At 34.0% G+C, this 17,574-nt stretch overlaps 1 long non-coding RNA gene across 4 annotated transcripts in view; it reads right to left on the reverse strand.

Moving 5' to 3' along the window:
- The window catches only part of LOC143250300 (uncharacterized), a 136,081-nt gene that overhangs the window by 4,257 nt on the left and 114,250 nt on the right, over positions 1-17,574 (reverse strand). Inside the window, exon 1 of one of the 4 annotated variants that reach the window (XR_013028134.1) lies at positions 3,086-3,147. The exons of the other annotated variants lie outside the window; for them this stretch is intronic. This is a non-coding gene — a long non-coding RNA (uncharacterized LOC143250300). Of the gene's footprint in view, positions 1-3,085; positions 3,148-17,574 lie in introns of those variants that run through there. 4 annotated transcript variants of the gene reach the window in all.

The following is a 17,574-nucleotide window of genomic DNA, read 5'->3' on the forward strand; positions in this document are numbered from 1 at the left end:
TGTTTTCTTGGTTCACTACTTACCAACAGTTTGGCAATACTTAATCTTACCTTAACAACTACAGCGGTACAATAAACATATACGGTTGTCTCCAACCTCCAAACAGTTTGGCAATACTTAATCTTACCTTAACAACTACAGCGGTACAATAAACATATACGGTTGTCTCCAACCTCCAAACAGTTTGGCAATACTTAATCTTACCTTAACAACTACAGCGGTACAATAAACATATGCGGTTGTCTCCAACCTCCAATAGCTGAGTTACCACTAATTTTTACGTCATTCACTGGCACCAACAAGTCGAGATCTTTTATATTTATCTCACTAAGTTACATCAACAGACTGCTAAACATTTATGTTTGTCTTGCCAATTTCAACAAGCCAATTTGGAGAGCTTTTATCATAACCTCAACAACTTCAACAGTTTGATAAACGTTACTTTATCGACTCAACCTTGACAATTCGGTAAACATTACCTCACTGACTTCATCTTTTAACTAGTCAGTAAACATTACCTCACTGACTTCATCTTTTAACTAGTCAGTAAACTTTACCTCACTGACTTCATCTTTTAACTGGTCAGTAAACATTACCTCACTGACTTCATCTTTTAACTAGTCAGTAAACTTTACCTCACTGACTTCATCTTTTAACTAGTCAGTAAACATTACCTCACTGACTTCATCTTTTAACTAGTCAGTAAACATTACCTCACTGACTTCATCTTTTAACTAGTCAGCAAACTTTACCTCACTGACTTCATCTTTTAACTAGTCAGTAAACTTTACCTCACTGACTTCATCTTTTGACTAGTCAGTAAACTTTACCTCACTGACTTCATCTTTTAACTAGTCAGTAAACTTTACCTCTTTGACGTCAAAAGTCTGGCAAGCTTCTATACATTTATGTTAAGGGTCCCCGCCAATAATTTAGTAAATATATGTGTTTTGATTATTAACTTCAGTATTTTATTAAGCTGTGTATTTTATTAACTAATCTAACTGTTTGGCAAATATTTTATAATTACTGTAACACCCTCAACTTCACGTAAACCTTGATGTTTACCTTGACAGGTTCAACACCGACAGATCGAGAGGCTGTTATTTGTTCTTCATCGACTTCTGGAGAGACAACACTTTAATTTTTTTATCAACCTCGAAACCAACCATTCACCAAACTTTCATTTTCGGTTAATCACTCGTTTGTGTGTGTGTTCTGTTATAGCAAAGCCACATCAGGCTATCTGCTGAGTCCACCGAGGGGATTCGAACCGCTGATTTTAGCGTTGTATATCCGTAGACTTTACATTCGTTTTTTTTAGGGACGGCTAGCGCAGATAGCCCTCGAGTAGCTTTGCGCGAAATTAAAAAACAAACAAAACAAATACTTTACTCGTATTAATAGTTAAGAAAGTATAAGCTGGTATGGAAAAGTTTTGGGAGTTTTTTGGTTGCTGTTAATCAATTTGCATATTAAATATTTGTTCTTCTCATTAAGTTTGTTGGATTTGTCTAATTAACCACAAAAACCAGTTTTTCAAACAGTTTTGTAAAATTAATTGTGTCATTTGTAGACGATTGGACGTCACTTCTTATCATGGTTTGTAGCACCACAAACGATCAGTTAGGACTAATTATTAATTAATATTTAATGTTTTAAGCATATTTTATATAAGTATATAATAACTAAGGTTGTTTTTTTTATATAAGAATATTTCAACCTCTAAACAATATTTTTTCATCCTACGTTTCGGCGACTAGTTCCGCTGACATCTTCGGAAGGGTGGTGAAGAATGTTATTTACATGGTGGTGGTGACCGGGATTCGATTCGTAGTTTCACGTTGAACTCTTGGATCCGTCCGGACCCACTCAACTAATTTTGATAGTTTTTATGAGGAGTGTTATAACCATTTCCTCATTAAGGGCTCCATTTATAACCCGATAGAACCTCCACTATGTTCAACGATATCCAAAAGTTTTTCATGTTAACATGAATTCAAATGACAAGAACATTGCCTATGTGACTTTAAACCTCACTTGTACGGCATGTTCTTAATAGTTCGACAACCAAGTCGTATTTTTTACCTTACTTTATTTCCACATTACTTTTCACCTTACTTTATTTCCACATTTATTTTCACACCTTACCTTATTTCCAAATTACTTTTCTCACCTTTTACTTTACTTCACATTACTTTCTCACTTATTTTACTTTATTTCCACATTACTTTTCTCACCTTACCTTATTTCCAAATTATTTTTTCACCTTACTTTACTTCCACATTACTTTTCTTTCACCTTACATTTATTTCACATTATTTATCTTTATTTGCTTTACTTACTCATTCATTACTTTTTTAATTTTATTCTTATTTACATTACTTTTCTAATTTTACCTTATTTATTTCCATTATTTTACTTTCACCTTATTTCTATTTCCATTATTTTTTCAAACTTTTTATTTTATTTCGCATATTACTTTTCACCTTATTTATTTACATTATTTTTTAATTACCTTATTTTATTTCTACATTATTTTTCTTTACCGCATTTTATTTCACATTACTTTTCACTCTTATTTTTTTTTACATTATTTTCATTTTATTTATTCATTATTTTTCTACTTTATTTATTTTATTTCCATTACTTTTCACCTTATTTATTTCATTTATTTTCACCTTTACATTATTTCCTTATTTTTATTTATTTCTACCTTTTTATTTTTTATTTCCATCTTACATTATTTTCACCTTATTTTATTTACATTATTTATTTTCATTATTATTTATTTCATTTTACATTTTTTTCATTTTATTTTTTTTACATTATTTTTTTTCTACTTTTATTTTATTTCCACAATTTATTTCATTTCTTTTCACCTTACCTTATTTCCATATTACTTTTCACCCTACCTTTATTTCCATATATACTTTTTACCTTACCTTATTTCCATATTACTTTCTTACCTTACCTTATTTCCATATTACTTTCTCACCTTACCTTATTTCCACATTACTTTCTCACCTTATCTTATTTCCACATTACTTTCTCACCTTATCTTATTTCCATATTACTTTCTCACCTTACTTTCCAACATTCCCAATATCAGGTTCACATCTGAACTTGATATTTAGACCTCTGGTCTTTGTACTCGGGAGGTTTCGCTTTTTTGCTTATTTTGAGACAGAGTGCGGTGACCTTAGCTTCTAAAGTCACGTGGCAATCAGTTAAGCAACAGATGATAGTAAATATTGACTAATTTTTGAAGCCAAGGCACCACAGCGTTATAACAGATGGCACTTTGACGATGCTGTACTGTACAAGGTTGACTAAGTGTGTGTTATCAGATAAGTCGATGTAGACGTTTTCTTTGGTTTGTCTTAGGTTCAAATCCTATAATTTCAGAATTATTCCTATTTAGCTTATGGGAATCTTCTTTATTATGATGGGCTATTGAACAGAAAGATTTGTGATAAAACATAAAGTAGAGTGAAGGAAACAGAGAGAGATTGTGATTATGTAAAAATAGAGAATCTGGGTGAAGGAGAAAGAGAACGAAGGAGAGGAATAGGAGAAAACAGAGGACCAGTCTTTACAAGTAAAGTAAAATAGCCTGTCAAACAATAAGAGTGATATTACATCTCAAACACGTTATTAATCTGGGCGAACCGAATGAGATATTATTGGGTTTATGGCTCCGAATGTAATTCAGTAAGAACTCTACATTTAATTAGCTGTATTCATGATTGGGTGGATTTCTAGTTTTGATCTAAGTTGATGTACATTTAATTAGTTGTACCCATGATTGGTGGATTTCTAGTTTTGATCTAAGTTGATGTACATTTAATTAGTTGTACCCATGATTGGGTGGATTTCTAGTTTTGATCTAAGTTGATGTACATTTAATTAGTTGTACCCATGATTGGTGGATTTGTAGTTTTGATCTAAGCTGAAGTACATTTAATTAGCTATACCCATGATTGGGTGGATTTCTACTTTTGATCTAAGTTGGCAGTCTGTTCTGATTGGAAGTAAGAATTAGTTATGCCATATAAATAGAATAACTGAAATGTCAATTATATATAACAAGTAAATTATTTAGGCTAAAAACAACTCGTCTACATGTACGTTTGATAAGTAATCAATATGTTTGTTTGTGAAAACAAACCCAAAGAGTGTTTTCCCTAAGAGTTCCCCTGGTGGTTCAGCAGTAACTTTAGTGACTTACAATGCTGAAATCTGAGGCTCAATTCCACGATGATGGACAGAGCGAATATAGCCTATTGCTTAGCTTTGTGCCATAAAACAAGAAGTCGTTCCTAGTTTGGGCTCATAAGTTAGAGAGAAGGCAGATAGTCAACAGCCCCTAAGTCATTGGTTCCCAAACCTTTTGCTCATGGGAGGCCGTGTGATGGGATAGCGAGGTGGGCGGAAAAAATATCATATTTATCAAGCACCTGAATGGTTCGGTTGAAATACATTTTCAAAGAGGTGGAGTCGTGTAGATTCGGAATGTTTGAAGTCGGCATGACGAAAGTTCTGGAACCTATGACGTTCCTCCTGGATAGAGAAATATAGCTACACAAATTCTTTTAAAACGACATATTTATTAGATAGTCAGAAAAACAAAATGATAAAAAAGTTGTGGGGAAACCAGTTTTCTTCACACATTTTCCTTTAAATTAAAACAAATTACGAACGCATTACGCTATATAAGATGACTGTCAAATCATAAGTCATTCACAACTACATGAATAGGAAGAAGAAACAGCATAGAAACTAATATTGTAGTCTCTTATAATGTTTCTGTAAACTAATATTGTAGTATCTTATAATGTTTCTGTAAACTAATATTGTAGTCTCTTATAATGTTTCTGTAAACTAATATTGTAGTCTCTTATAATGTTTCTGTAAACTAATATTGTAGTCTCTTATAATGTTTCTGTAAACTAATATTGTAGTCTCTTATAATGTTTCTGTAAACTAATATTGTAGTCTCTTATAATGTTTCTGTAAACTAATATTGTAGTCTCTTATAATGTTTCTGTAAACTAATATTGTAGTCTCTTATAATGTTTCTGTAAACTAATATTGTAGTCTCTTATAATGTTTCTGGCAATTTCTTGTTCTCCACACCGTTTTATGTTTCGTGTTCAAGGAAGGCGTCAGTTCATTTTTACTGTCAACGAGTTAATGACAATTCCAAGTAATAATAACAGTTTTATGACTTGTACAAACACGAGATATTGGAAGCTTCAGTTTTGAGTTGCTGTACAAACTTACTGTCTTATAACTCTTCAACGATAAACTCGATTCCGTCAAGATTTAATAAAGTACTCACACTGTGTTATATCACTTAGCTTCAGTGTTAGTGGTAGTTTTAAAACTGTAAGGAGTGTTGATTTACATTGAAATTTCATCAATACTTCTTGTTCCTTATATTTTCTGCCAAGAGAGATTGTTTGTTTGTTTTTGAATTTTGCGCAAAGCTACTCGAGGGCTATTTGCACTAGCCGTCCCTAATTTAGCAGTGTAAGACTAGAGGGAAGGCAGCTAGTCATCACCACCCACCGCCAACTCTTGGGCTACTCTTTTACCAACGAATAGTGCGTTTGACCGTCACATTATAACACCTTCACGGCTGAAAGGGCGAGTATCTTTGGTGCGACCGGGATTCGAACCCGAGACCCTCGGATTACGAGTCGAACGCCTTAATACGCTTGGCCGTGCCGGGCCCTGCCAAGAGAGAGGAATCTCTTGAAATAGCGCGGAAAATTTGGTTTTTCGTTTTATTTCTTGTTAAGCACAAAGCTGCACAATGGGCTATCCGTGTTCTGCCCACCACGGCTGTCAAAACCCGGTTTTTTGGTGTAATAACTATATAAAATTAGAGTTGAGTCGTTGCGGGGATAAAACGGAAATCCAATGTTCATAGTTAAAAACTCGTAATTTTTACGTATGAAAATTACAATATGAAGAGAACGTTGGAACTTTGTAAACATAAGACATTATAATAACCATATAAACATAACACATTATAATAACTGTATAAACTGTATATTATAATGCCATTATAATAACTGTGTAAACATAAGACATTATAATAACTATAAACATAAGACATTATAATAACTGTATAAACATAACACATTATAATAACTGTATAAACATAACACATTATAATAACTGTATAAACATAACACATTATAATAACTGTATAAACATAACATATTATAATAACTGTATAAACATAACACATTATAATAACTGTATAAACATAACATATTATAATAACTGTATAAACATAACACATTATAATAACTGTATAAACATAACCCATTATAATAACTGTATAAACATAACATATTATAATAACTGTATAAACATAACACATTATAATAACTGTATAAACATAACACATTATAATAACTGTATAAACATAACATATTATAATAACTGTATAAACATAACACATTATAATAACTGTATAAACATATGTTTAAATTGTTATTTGATGAAGGTAAATTTTGCCCTTTTCTTTTTTAAATATGTTGAAGATTTTTTTTATATCGTAGCTATGAACCAAAAAAGTTGATCAATAATACCAAAGGTCAGTCATGGCGTCTATTAATATTTTTATATTGTAACTACAGAACACAAAGAGTGTTATTAAATAACACCAGAGGACAGTCATGTCATCTGACTTTTAAGTCTGTTGAATATTTTTATATTTGAGCTACAAAACACGGAAAATGTTATTAAATAACACCGGAGATCAGTCATGTAATCATAGTTTTAAATTTGTTGAATGATTTATATACATTGTAGCTGCAAAAAACAAACAGTGTTATTAAATAACACCAGGAGAACCATCACGTTACCACATACGCAAATGTCAGTGGTGCATAAACGTGAAAGGACGGTCGTGGCCTCGTGATTAGCGTGCTCAGGAAGTAATGCCAAAAGTCCATAATACTCCACACTTTGGGGCCGTATGTGTACTGTTGGGCTCAGAATCGAATCCAACTACTAATAAACCAACAGTAGCTCAAGAGATGGCGGTGAGAACTGTTGACAAGCTGCTTGTCACTAATAAATTATTTTAATACTCGAGACGATTACGTGTAAATAAGTCTTTGTTCTAAATACTCAAATAAACGACGTAATAGAGACAGCGTACCCCGCTGGTATAGCGGTAAGTCTACGGATTTACAACGCTAAAATCAGGGATTAGATTCCACTCGGTGGACTCAGCAGATAACCCGATGTGGCTTTGCTTCTAGAAAACACACACACACACGTGTGATAGGTTAAAGAGTTTCAAACTGTAAAGTTAGGGCTGGTTTTTGAAATTTTACTTTTATTATTAGTTTCTTTGTAATATCGAACTTCTAGACTTTATTGGCATTACTATAATTACTTATAGTCCTGTGAACAGTGTTCGTGAGTACTATAACAAAATTTTCTATAAACGATCAAAATGATCTCAAAGTCTTGAAGGAAAGTTGCTTTACAATTCAAACTTGCTTTGAAATGACCAGTCGATCATATAATAAAGTATATAAGAATGATTTGGTTTTGGTTTATTTTAAATTTTCGCGCAATGCGACACGAGGGCGATCTGCGCTAACCGTCCCTAATTTAGCAGTGTAAGATTAGAGGGAAGGAAGACCCGCCAACTCTTGGGCTACTCTTTACCAACAAATAGTGGGATTGACCGTAAAATAATAACGCTCCCACGGCTGATAGGACGAGCATGTGTGGTGCGACAGAGATTTGAACCTGCGATCCTCAGATTACGAGTCTAGTTTTAAGAATGTTCATATTCAACCAGAAATTTTCGTTTGAACATCTAATATTCGAATACTTCAAAACACAACGTTACTCTCTTATTACAAATTAGTAGATGTATCTTCTATAATAAAGTGGTTTACATTCTATTGGACAATAACTTTATCCACTTTCCTTGACAAAAACTGAAAATAGCATTACCATATTGTCAGTGTAAGTGTTAGATATCAGAGCAACCTCATTGCAAATTGTTACTTTTGGAATCCAAGTCATGAAAAACCGATCTTTCTAGGCGTCGTTGGTTGGTAGAAATAAATTACTTGTTTCTGCTATTCAGAATCTTTTTCAGATTTGAAATCCATAAAGTATATGATGAAACAAACATTGTAGGTGATCAAAGGTGACCAACAGCCACAAACACCACAGTTTCCTTTTTTTCTACGTCTATGTTCTTGGCATTTTACACATTTTACGTTTTTTGGATTGTATTATTGGATTAAGGTTACGTAGTCTAATGTCTCCAATTAGTGTTTCTACTCTGACGTTTTTTCCCTAAATTTGGGAAAATTTGCGACCAGGTATTTTAAACATAAAATGCTATACATTAGCTGCAATTGACACCAATCGAGAAAACACGTGCCTAGAAAGAACGTTCGCTGGGTCTGAAGAAAAAACACAACAGGCTTAGAAAGATCTTTCACTGGTTCTGGAAAGGAAGAAATGTCAGTTCTGCTTAAAAAAACAATAGTGTTATGTCAGTATGTAAAAACTCCATGTGATTAAACAAAAACGTCAGTATGTAAAACCTCCATGTGATTAAACATAAACGTCAGTATGTAGAAACACCATCTGATTAAACACAAACGTCAGTATGTAGATACACCATCTGATTAAACATAAACGTCAGTGTGTAGAAACACCATGTGATTAAACCTAAACGTCAGTACGTAGAAACTTCATGTGATTAAACATAAACGTCAGTGTGTAGAAACACCATGTGATTAAACATAAACGTCAGTATATAGAAACTCCATGTGATTAAACATAAAAATCAGTATATATAAACTCCAAGTGATTAAACATAAACATCAGTATGTAGAAACTCCATCTGATTAAACATAAACATCAGTATGTAGAAACTCCATGTGATTAAACATAAATGTCAGTATGTAGAAACTCCATGTGATTAACCATAAACGTCAGTATATATAAACTCCAAGTGATTAAACATAAACATCAGTATGTAGAAACTCCATCTGATTAAACATAAATGTCAGTATGTAGAAACTCCATGTGATTAAATATAAACGTCAGTATGTAGAAACTCCATGTGATTAAACATAAACGTCAGTGTGTAGAAACACCATGTGATTAAACATAAATGTCAGTATATATAAACTCCAAGTGATTAAACATAAATGTCAGTATGTAGAAACTCCATCTGATTAAACATAAATGTCAGTATGTAGAAACTCCATGTGATTAAACATAAACGTCAGTATGTAGAAACTCCATGTGATTAAACATAAACGTCAGTGTGTAGAAACACCATGTGATTAAACCTAAACGTCAGTACGTAGAAACTTCATGTGATTAAACATTAACGTCAGTGTGTAGAAACACCATGTGATTAAACCTAAACGTCAGTACGTAGAAACTTCATGTGATTAAACATAAACGTCAGTGTGTAGAAACACCATGTGATTAAACATAAATGTCAGTATGTAGAAATTCCATGTGATTAAACATAAACGTCAGTATATATAAACTCCAAGTGATTAAACATAAACATCAGTATGTAGAAACTCCATCTGATTAAACATAAATGTCAGTGTGTAGAAACTCCATGTGATTAAACATAAACGTCAGTATGTAGAAACTCCATGTGATTAAACATAAACGTCAGTATGTAGAAACACCATGTGATTAAACATAAACATCAGTATGTAGAAACACCATGTGATTAAACATAAACATCAGTATGTAGAAACTCCATCTGATTAAACATAAACGTCAGTGTGTAGAAACTCCATGTGATTAAACATAAACGTCAGTATGTAGAAACACCATGTGATTAAACATAAACGTTAGTATGTAGAAACTCCATGTGATTAAACATAAACATCTGGAATGAAATTTGAAACTGAAAATACGGTGAATTTGATAGTTGTGTATACACGACGAAAATTCACCAAAAACTCTATACGTTATGTCTGTAATATTTAAAATCGTTAGGCTTACAGAATGTTCAGTTTCGAATTATAGATTTTCCATTATTTCAGCTTGAAAGCCGATTAGTCTGATTTGTTCGTAAAGATTCTCAGTAAAAAGTTGTTGTTTTTTTATTGTAGTACAAATCGTTGCAATTGTTTCTCTCCTGGAGGTTGGATCTTTCGGAATCTGTTTAGTAACAGCTAAGTAGTACAATATTCTTTAGATCCGGTATGGCCAGGTGGTTATTACGGCACTCGACTCGTAATCCAAGGGTTCGAGTCCCCGTCACACCAAACATGCTCGCCCTTTCAGCCGTGGGGGCGTTATAATGTTACGGTCAATCCCAGTATTTGTTGGTAAAAGAGTAGCCCAAGGGATGGCGGTGGGTGGTGATGACTAGCTGCCTTCCCTCTAGTCTTACTCTGTTAAATTAGGGACGGCTAACGCAGATAGCTCTCCTGCAGGTTTGCGCGAAATTTGAAAACAAACAAACAAACAATCTTTAATCACAATTACGAACGTTTTCCTTCATCAGTTTGTTTAAGCTTACTGGTCTTCGCGACTTACATCAGTTTGTTTATGCTTACTGGTCTTCGCGACTTACATCAGTTTGTTTAAGCTTACTGGTCTTCGCGACTTACATCAGTTTGTTTAAGCTTACTGATCTTCGCGACTTACACTGTTAAGATTTTATGTCCTCGTTATTCAAGATGTATGATTTTATTTATTCGTAAGTTTCGTCGAATGATTTTATTTCTTATTAGTTACGTTATAGTATTCTATTTCTTCGTGAATTACGTTGTATCAGTTTTATTTTTTCTTGAGGTGCATTGTAAGATTTTATTTCTTGACCGTAAAATGTTGAGCTGCTAACATAAGTCATTACTGTATCAAACTTTTCATCAGTGTATATTATCTCTCTAACTTTCTCACTTCCATGTTTTCACAGAACCAACCAGCTCACTGTTTAGACTTATTTTTAGACACACACTAAAGCACGTGTGATATTCTATGATTACTTATAACTCGTTTTTCACTTTTTTTTTTCTAAATTTCGGGCAAAGCTACACACGAGAGATATCTGTGCTAGCCGCCCCTAATTTAACAGTGTAAAACTAGAGAGAAGGCAGCTAGTCATCCCCACCCATTGCCAACTCTTGGGCTACTCTTTTACCAACGAATAGTGGGATTGACCGTAACTTATAACGCCCCCACGGCTGAAAGAGCGAGCATGTTTGGTGCGGCGGGGATGCGAACTCGAGACCCTCAGATTACGAGTCGCACGCCTTAACCCACCTGGTGGCCATGCCGGGCAAAGTCATTTTTCACTTTTTCTCTTTTTATATAAACGTATTTTTTTTAATTGAATTTTATTAATTGAAAATTTTTTAAAGATGGTTACATTTCAAGTGAAATGATTGTTCATGGATTTACGTCCAAGCTTTCAAGATTAATGTGTAATATTTATGATTTTCAACTCAATTAAAAGATTATTGATTCTGTTACGTATTTAACTCGCAGCACATTTACGTAACATATTTCTGAAGTTTAGAACAAAGGTTACACATTATGTGTCACACATGATCCTAGGGCAGTAAAACCAGTTGAACGGTTGTTTGTTGTTTTGAATTAAGTACAAAGCTACACAATGGGCTATCTGTGCTCTGCCCAACACGGGCATCGAAACCCGGATTTTAGCGTTGTAAGTCCGCAGATATACCGCTGAGCCACTGGGGGCTACAACTGAACGGATCAAGTTCAATTTCGGGCTATTTATAATTTCAAATACTTAGATAACTGATATTTAGAATTAACTGAGCCACTGGGGGCCACAATTGAACGGATCAAGAAATTTCAAAATATGAAAAACGCGTTGAACACAAGTCCATTTATTAATGCTATTTTCTCATTTGATTAGTAAATACAAATATATATATATATTATCAGGCCTATTTTTACAAGAGTTTCCATGGTATCTATAGAATGGTGTTGGTTTAACTTACCATAATTAATTTTTGACTAATGTTACCATTATGTTACGTTTCCTCTCATTCAAATAGTTTAAATACATAAAATATAGCTAAAAACCAGAATTTCACAAATATTCATTTATAATTTCAAATACTTAGATAACTGATATTTAGAATTAACTTTCAAGGAATCCGATTTTTGTTTCTGTATGTGATAAGAACTAAGTAATTCTATGCACTTAAGCCTAAACGTAAAAGTAAAATATACAGTAACTTGAACAGTTTATATTTTTTTTGTAAAACCACTGAATAAAGAATGTTTTTAGCAGTTCGAAACAAAGGTTTTGAATAGTCACAGAGCTCGGTAAGTTTATTAACCGAATTACTCGCAAAGTTACTCGAGGACTATCTGCGCTAGTCGTCCCTAATTTGAAAGTGATGCATCAGACGGAAGGCAGATGACCAACAACACTCCCCGACAATTCCTGGGCTATTCTTTCACCAACAAATAGTGGGACTGACTGTCACATTATAGAGCCTCTACGGCTGATAGGGCGAGCATGTTCGGTAACAAGAACACGGGTCTGCAATCTGCTGATTGTGAGTAGAACGCCTTAAGCATCAGGCCATGCGAGGCCTATAGCCAGTGGCACAGCAGAATGTCTGCGGACTTATAAGGCTAGAATCCGGGTTTCGATACCTGCGGCGAGCAGAGCAAGGATACTTCATTGCGTAGCATCGTGCTTAATTGCAAATAAACAAAATTTTGGCCCGGCATAGCCAGGTGGTTAAGACGCTCGACTCGTTATGCGAGGGTCGCGGGTTCAAATCCCCGTCACGCCAAACATGCTCGCCCTTTCAGCCGTAGGAGCGTTACCCCACTATTCGTTGACAAAAGAGTAGCCCAAGAGTTGGTGGTGGGTGGTGATGACTAGCTGCCTTCCTTCTAGTCTTACACTGCAAAAGTAGGGACGGCTAGCGCAGATAGCCCTCGTGTAGCTCTGCGCGAAATACAAAAAGAATCCAAGCTAACTAAAACCTCAATAAGTGGTTTACTATTATCAAAGCTAAGGCAGAAATCTTACGATTCACAAAATACCCAGAACATTTAGTATTATTTAATTTTCGAGAAAAAAAAAAAAACATTAAATGTTATAAGTTTTAACGATAGCATACTCACGAATCCAGTGAACAATTAAACGGCCGATATAGTTAACCCTATATTGATCCAACATTATAAAGTGATATTCTGCGAGGAAATATTTCCTGTTGAGTAAGATTACTGGTGAAACATATCAGTATACCACAAAAATATATCTGGATATATTTATTGTTTTTTTTATTGCTCACAGGTTAATCACAACAAGGCTTAGCAGGATTGCTATAAGACTTACAAAGTAGGGTTAGCTATATGTGATGACGAGAAAACCCACTTGTAGAGAAAAACGAATATTAAAAAATGGCTGGTATGGGTAGAGAAAACACTAGTAGAGGAGCGAACAACGTTTAGACCTTCTTCGGTCATGGGCAAGTTCACAAAAAAAGAAAGAGGTAATTGACCGATAACTGACCACATGTTTGAGGGCGGTTGTGTAATTTAAAAAATCACGAAACCATATACTGCTGCATACCATATATTACCGACATCAGCAGAAAAATAACCAACATTTGGCAAAAACTAGTAACAAAATATGGCATTCCAGTTAATACCAAATTTGTTCAAAAACCAGGTACAAAACTGAGGTCTATACTATGTAAAAACTACACTGACAAACACCACACAACATTATTTATAAAATACAACGTGATAACTGCCACGACTTCTATATTGGAGAAACAAGTAGAAAAATGGAAACCACATTCAAAGAACATAAAAAGTCACCTTCACACATTTTCGAACACTGCAAGTCAAATAAACACAACATAACCATAGAAAACACTCAAATACTAAATAAAGAAACAAACATAAACAAACGCAAAATTAAAGAAGCCCCACTTATACAGGGTGTTCAGAAAGTCACTGAGCAGTTTTGTAATCATATTTTATTCAGTCTATTTCAAGCCAGCAACTGATAGCAGTGTTTAGAAACAAAATAAGAAGGATCCAGGCCTGTATTGATACCAACGGGGGTCACTTTCAACATTGTTTATAATTGTCATTCATATTTACCTCCTGTATTCTATACTGAAACATGTCTGTTGATAAATATATAAGTGTACAGTGACTTTCCGAACACCCTGTGCAATAACTCAAGCCGAAAATAAACCAATACAAAGGAACACCTTTACACTTATATTAATAAATATAATCCAACATCTAAGCATGCCCTCTACATTCATACACTCAATTACACAACCGCATTCAAACATGTGGTCAGCTATCGGTCAGTTACCTCTTTCTTTCTTTGTGAACCTGACAATGACCAAAAAAGGTCGAAACGTTGTTCGCTCCTCTATATAAATATTTCTCTATCCATACCAGCCGTTTTTACATATATATGGACCCGTTCTCAGACCACCAGTACTGATGGCCAGAGACGTGAACAGCGTAAATTATTTTTTACGAGTCCCCTGCTGGGATAGCGGTAAGTCTACAATTTTAAAACGCTAAAATCAGGGGTTCGACTCCCCTCGGTGGATACAGCAGATAGCATGATGTGACTTTGCTATAAAAAAGCATACACACACAGACACATACACATTTTTAACTATTTCAAGAGTGCCGCAAGATTTTGAAATACGACCACCAGATGGACCTCAGAGGCAAGGGGTAAAAAATGGTTTTCATAATTTTGGTCTTTTTGTTAGATAACAAGCGTGTTGCGATCCTCTAACCCAACACCACAAAACAGCCCTTCTTTAGTTGTGTTTGTTTGTTTTTGAATTTCACTCAAAGCAACAAGAAGGCTTTGGCGCTAGCCTCCCTAATTTTACAGTGTAAGACTAGAGGGAAGGCAGCTAGTCATCACCACCCACCGCTTACTCTTGGGATACTCTTTTGTAAACGAATGATGGAATTGGCCGTCACGTTATGACGCTCGCGTGGCTGAAAGGGCGAGCATATTTGGTGTTAAGGGAATTCGAACCTGCGACCCTGGGAAAGGAGTACCGATAGGAGAAAACAAAAGAAGGATAAAAATATCATTCTAAGTATCCAATGTTATGATAATATGAAAAATAAAACATAACTTTTAAACAGTGAACAATAAAAAACAATTATTACCCTGTTAACAATAAAATGTAACTCTTAAACAGTGAACAATAAAAAGCAATTATTACCCTGTTAACAATAAAATGTAACTCTTAAACAGTGAACAATAAAAAGCAATTATTACCCTGTTAACAATAAAATGTAACTCTTAAACAGTGAACAATAAGAAACAAATTTTACCCTGTTAACAATAAAACATAGCTCTTAAACAGTGAACAATGATAAATAATTCTCACTCTGTTGACAATAAAACATAACTCTTAAACAGTGAACAATAAGAAACAATTCTTACCCAGTTAACAATATAACATAACTTTTAAACAGTGAACAATATGTAACAATTCTTACCCAGTTAACAATATAACATAACTTTTAAACAGTGAACAATATGAAACAATTCTTACCCAGTTAACAATAAAACATAACTCTTAAACAGTGAACAATAAGAAACAATTCTTACATTGTTAACAATAAAACACAACTCTTAAACAGTGAACAATAAGAAACAATTCTTACCCAGTTAACAACAAAACACAACTCTTAAACAGTGAACAATAAGAAACAATTCTTACCCAGTTAACAATAAAACATAACTCTTAAACAGTGAACAATAAGAAACAATTCTTATTCAATTAACAACAAAACATAACTCTAAAATCAAGGGTTCGATTTCTATCGATGGACTCAGCAAATAGCCCGATGTGGCTTTGCTATAAGAAATAAACACACACATACACACATACACACGATTCAGTATTTAGAATCTCAGGTGTTTTAAATAGATGTTAAAAGTTCCCTTTAAACAAACCCCAAGCACGAAGATAGATGTGTAAAGATGATCAAAGGTTAGAGTTGTTAATTTCAAGCGTACAGACAGAACATTCAGTACGTTATATCTGTTTGTTAACAGACGAATATCAATATTTATTAAATGTGTATAAAATGCATTTATCAGTAAGGTGTTTTATGGCGCATCTGTAAAGTTCCTTTTTATAACCGGCATGGCCAGGTGGTTAAGACATTCGACCTCTTAATCTGAGGGTCGCGGGTTCAGAACCCCGTCGCATCACACATGTTCGCCCTTTCAGGCGGGAGCGTTATAATGTAACGGTCAATCCCACTATTCGTTGGTAAAAGAGTAGCACAAGATTTGGTGGTGGGTGGTGATGACTAGCTGCCTTCCCTCTAGTCTTACACTGCTAAATTAGGGACAGTTAGCGCAGATAGCTCTTGTGTCGCTTTGCGCAAAATTAAACAAAATAAATAAATAAACAACTTTTCAACTAACGCCATGGTCGTTATAGTAACAATGAAGAGAAAGATGTACCGCATTATTCACATGTATTTTGGAACACCAATGTTGACGTGTCACAGGAGCTTCGAAACTTGGCAATTTATATTTCAATTTAAAGACAGGCGAATTTGAATAATAGTACCGATAGTAAAAAATAGGTCATAATATTAAACTTTCATATTTTATTTCGTTTACATTAAATTGCGACCCACGTGCACAAGCGTAATTTCCACGAACTTAAATAAAGCAACGAATTAAAGGTAACTTGTAGGACTGCGATATACACAAAATCGAACCAGTTTTTGTAGCATTTAAACTGTTGTTACAAATTACTTATATCAAAACAAAATAAAGTTTATAATGTGTTATTCAAACACGACAGAGAGACTAAGTGGTTATCATTGAACGTTTGAGTTCCTCAAAGTTCTAAAATCGAAAAAAAACAAATATATGTAATCGACTTGTTTTAAACCACAAACAGCAGAGGATTCTCGATTGTTTAACTGATTCTGCAAACATTTTAAAATCTCATTGCAGATCAAACTGTATATTTATATGTTTGTACACTTTTTGTTTACGTTCGTGTAATGTTGACAAAACATTTCCGCTAGATAGCGCTGTTGTTATGAAAGTATACTTGAAGTAAATCTGACTTCTAGATTGTTCTGCGAGAGAAATTTCTTTTGCCTTTCATTTTATCGTAAGGATATTTTCTTTAAATATTCTCTCCTGGTTCGGAGTGTATGTGTGTGCGTTATCGAGTGGTTCTTTGTGAGGTAAAGTTTCACTATAATTCTAGTAAGATAAGCTATTTCAGTTATTATTTCGTTTCTTATATTAATCGTGTTTTATTACTACTTTTAGAATCACCCGTTTTTGTATATACGTTAGATGCGAGTAAAGCAAATTTCCCAATTTCTCACTAGGCTGCGCTACCGCTGAAACTCTGGGGTAATGAAGCCCTCTAGTGGTGAACCTACTTTCATTTAGTAGCTGATGCGTTTGAAAGCAAACTCGTGAACCTGTGAATTTAAAAAGAAATTTCCTATCTGTAATGGAGTTAATGGACTGTTAATTTTCGCGTTAAACTA

This window comes from Tachypleus tridentatus, chromosome 5 (assembly GCF_004210375.1).
Source record: "Tachypleus tridentatus isolate NWPU-2018 chromosome 5, ASM421037v1, whole genome shotgun sequence".
In the NCBI taxonomy this organism is placed as follows: Eukaryota; Metazoa; Arthropoda; class Merostomata; order Xiphosura; family Limulidae; genus Tachypleus; species Tachypleus tridentatus.